This window comes from Zingiber officinale, chromosome 5A (assembly GCF_018446385.1).
Source record: "Zingiber officinale cultivar Zhangliang chromosome 5A, Zo_v1.1, whole genome shotgun sequence".
Lineage (NCBI taxonomy): Eukaryota > Viridiplantae > Streptophyta > Magnoliopsida > Zingiberales > Zingiberaceae > Zingiber > Zingiber officinale.
In genome coordinates this window covers 104,985,570-104,990,296 of record NC_055994.1, presented here as the reverse complement: position 1 = coordinate 104,990,296, position 4,727 = coordinate 104,985,570, and positions in this window count along the sequence as shown.

Genomic DNA, 4,727 nt, shown 5'->3' with positions numbered 1-4,727 from the left:
GTTAGCAGATATCAAAATAACCCTGGATAAGGACATTGGACTGCTGTAAAACATATATTGAAGTACCTAAGAAGGACTAGAGATTATATGTTGGTTTATGAAGCAGATGATTTGCTCCCTGTGGGATACACGGATTCCGACTTCCAATCAGATAAGAACAATAGTAAGTCTACATCAGGCTATGTGTTTACATTAAGAGGTGGAGTCATTGCATGAAGGAGTGTTAAGTATAAATGCGTTTCTGACTCAACTATGGAAGTTGAGTATGTGGCAGCCTCTGAGGCAGCCAAAAAAGTTGTGTGGCTCAGGAACTTCCTAATGGACTTAGATGTGATTCCTGGTTTGTCCAAAATCATCACAATTTATTGTGATAATAGTGGTGTAGTAGCAAACTCGAAGGAACCACGAGCCCATAAGGCGAGTAAACACATAGAGCGCAAGTACCACCTGATACGAGACATCGTAAAGCGAGGAGAAGTTGTTGTCGCCAAGATTGCATCAGCCGATAACCTGGCAGATCCTTTCACTAAGGCCCTTCCGGCAAAATCTTTTGATCGGCATGTTGAAGGAATGAGAATCAGATGTATGGCAACATTTATGACAGCATAGTCTTTTAGTATAAGTGGGAGATTGTTAGAGTGTATACTAAAAACATAACTTTTTGTAAATATTTATTTTGAAATAAAGAATCACATTGATCACATGTCTATATTTATATGCTAAGTGTAGTTGTTCAATTAATTTATATTGAAGATAACATGGTGTGTGGTGTCACACACAGAAGATCATGTTATCAATTCCTTATAAATTATAAACAGTATCTCACGACTAAGATAGAAAGGAACAAACCATTGGAATAGTCGAAGTGTAATTTGGTATTAGTTTATCTTAAGTATAAAATTACACTAGTACACTCTGAGTATATTGAGCAGGACCATTTAAGGTAAGTTCTTTATATACTAACTGTATAAAAGAACAAGACCTTTGTTATTATGAAAGTGTGTGCTCTTAATCCTGATATAATAACAAGCACATATATCTAGTATTTATTTCTTTGACTTATCAGTGAGTGAGATTTAGTTCGATAAATCAAGAGGTCCGATAAGTTGGGAAATGATATTATTTATAGTGTGTGTTGTTGATTATAGAAGGAAACTGTGTCCTAGTAAGCTAGGTTAATAATGCCCCCAAGAGGAGTTCATAAGAATTGTCATGTAAATCCTGTAGGTGGACTTAGTCCGACATGACGATAAGGTTGAGTAGTACTACTCTTAAAGCTAGATATTAATTAAGTGAGTTGTCAGTAACTCATTTAATTAGTGGACATTCTATATCTTAAACACAGGGAGATTAACACACTAATAAAGAGGATCCCATGTGGTAAAATGTTGATTGTTCCACTTGGGTAAATTTTATCCTGATCGGTTCGACATTCGACGCATGCAGATCATACTCGCACATGAGTCAACTTGGTTCAGTGCAATCCGGGCCTTGAATTTGCACCCCCCTGCACACCCAGCATGAGAGAGAGTCTCTCTCCCCATGCATTTGTTCACATCATACATGCATGTGAACCAATATAAACTAACCAATATACCTTGAAACTCCTAATGTAGAACTAAAGACTCATTCATAATGGAGTCTTTTTTTCTTTCCACCTCTTTTCTATTCACATATATCCAACAATTGTCTACTTTTACATCATTCATGGTTCAACTTTAACCAAGGTTTCTACATTTTGAAATGTTATAGGCTTTGGGTCCACTGTGCTACTTTATATGTTATAACCTGTTCAGCTTATAGTCTTCTTTACTTCCTACTAATCTTTTGTGAGTGTTGTTTTCTTATATTAAGTTATTCTATCCCAATTATTGACTTACTTTTTATTTTCATTTTTAGGAGTATAAAAGTATTTCAAACTAAAGCTAGATTATATCACTAATTCACCTCCAAAGCCTAGTCTTTTATGGTCCTTGTTTGTGGTATTCCAAGGTGAATAAGGGAACCTTTGAGTGATACTATTAGAAACTTCTTGCTACTTTATCATGAATCAAGTTACTTAGTACACTTGATTCCCATGGGATGCTCAGTAGCTAGAGGATGGTAGACTTACTACAATGAGGAAAGGGATCAATTCTCTACAAGTGCACGCTTTCGGAGAAAAAAAAACCTTCCCACCCCCTAGTCAATTTAGAAGTCGGCTATAAACTGACCCTGTGATTTACTTCCATTCACATAACTTAAGGACAAACTATGAGGGACGTCTGAGATGAACGTAACCACCTTTTGTTAGATTTGAGGGATGTCATAAGGCAATCGTCATATGATTTTACTATTTATTTGATAAATATAGATTCATTATTTGAATGCATATTATATATTTGAATGGTCTTAAACTTATTTACTGAATGTCCACAATATAATTAATAGCATGAGAGAATTTGTGATTAGATTACAACTTATGATTATCTCTATATGTACAATTATAAGCGTATTAGAATTTCCCTAGTCGTTGAATTGGTGCATTTAGACATCATCAATTTTGTAAGACTAGCATGGGTTATACTCTTTGGTTTGGCCAAGCAACTGTTTCTCACTAGCTGGAGATATTGGGATGTCGAAAGTTAAATATAGACGCTAGTTATGATAACTAGTTCATTAGAGTGACTTACTGTAAGACTTCATATGGTTCTCTACATATATGGATGTGTTTGTGAAGTTCTTACTACAGCTCGAGTGCAAGTTTCCTTCGACTTGAGGTATACAAGTCATCTTGGTCATAGAAACTTATACTTTGACATCTTAAGCAAACATCTCTTGGATGTGTGGACTTGGATGATTGGGTATAAGTCAAAGTACCCAAAGGTATTTGGATAGTCCACAAAGAATTCATCGCTCCTTGCGAGGAGACGCATACCCTATGACCACTCGTTAGGATTATTACTCAAAATTTTTAGCCAAAGCATCACATATTGAGAGTATGAGACTCTTATATACATGCAAGAGTAATTTAAATCTGCATAATGAGAAAGTATTATTTGGACTAGGTGTGACGCAGTCAGCCTAGTGGAGGCAGACATATAGACAATGTCCTGAACAAAGTGGGTATAAGACGAATGAAAGGAATGAGACATGACTCACTGTAGCTGTTAAAGGGTTCAGAATTAGTTCTAAGATCAACTATGATTTTTCGATTAATTGGAGATCATGAAGTATTACTAGGTGTCACTTATGATCATTCCATAATTAAGTAGTTAATTATGGACAACCAAGATAAATAAAAAATCTCTTAGGTTACATGTACTACGAGTCTATAAAAGATATAAAACAAGTTAGATAATAGGATTCTCAGATCAACAGATAAATGTTTGGTTGAATCATACATAAAATAAATATAAAAATATTTATCGAAACAAAAGCGTGTATAGGCCATATCTCTTATGAAAGAGTTGGACCCTATTTGGTTTAGTCATGAACCAATTTAGTTTTGTCATGAGCCAATTTGATTTACTTGTGAACCAAACCAAGGGGTTAATTGGCTAATTTTTGGTTAAGGCATAATGGGTTGAATTTGGGCTTTCTAATCCAACTCATTAAAAGGGATTATATATTGATATGGTTAAGAGACAATTAACATACAATTCATTATTGGCTTGATTAGATTTTGGAAACCTAAATCCAATACCCCTCTCTCACTGTCCCTCTCTTTTGTCACCGATCATAACAAGAGGTTCTCATCTTGTTGCCGTGAGCCGCCCAAAGCAAGAAGATCTTCCTTTTGCTTCTTCTTCCTCTTCTTGATCCTTATTCTTCGCTCGTAGCTAATACGTACCAAAGGCAAAGCTTGTTCTCTTGGAGTTGTCTTGAAGAGCTCAGCGTGGATACGAATAGAGGCAAGGTTCGATAATGTCGTAAAAGGTTGATGCCCTTCTCGTTACAGGTCATCTGTAAGGTATACCTAGAATAATTATTATTTGATTTCATTTTGTTTTATGATCTTGTTAGCACGATTGTATCTTGCATGCGTGTGGTGTGTGTGATATAATAAATTAGTTTATTTTTTCGTTAAGTCTTCCGCTGCGTATGTTTACGAAATGTGTTTTCAGCACACACCGTATCGGACATATTTTAATAGTGGTATCAGAGCTTGATTGTGCTTCGACATGATCATAAAATTATTTTACAATTCATAATTAGTGTTGTAATTATTTTTTTGGATTTTCTAGAATTATTAATAATTTTCTATTTTTTGAAGTTTCCTAAATTGTTAGAAAATTTCACTTTTAAAAAGTTTCTGGAATAATTTTAGAAAATTAAATTAGAAATACTATGTTAATTAAGAAATTATTATTTCTGAAATTTTCTAGAATTTTAAGAAATATTCTATTTTTAAAATTTTTTCTAATTTGTTAGGTAATACCAAATTTGAAAAGATTCTAAAATTATTTAAAAATTTGAGATATATTCTTAATTAATTTATAGAAATTATCTTTTATGAAATTCTTAAATTTATTAAAATATTCTATTTTTTAGAAAGTTTCCTAAATTGTTAGAAAATATCAAATTTAGAAAGATTTGGAAAATCATAAAAAAATCTAGATTTGAATGATCATGTAATAAAATAAAAAATATTAATTATTTATTTCCTAAATTATTAGGAAATTAATATAGAAATTCGTTTTCAAAATAATTAAAGATTTTTTATTGATAGAAAAATTAGATATATT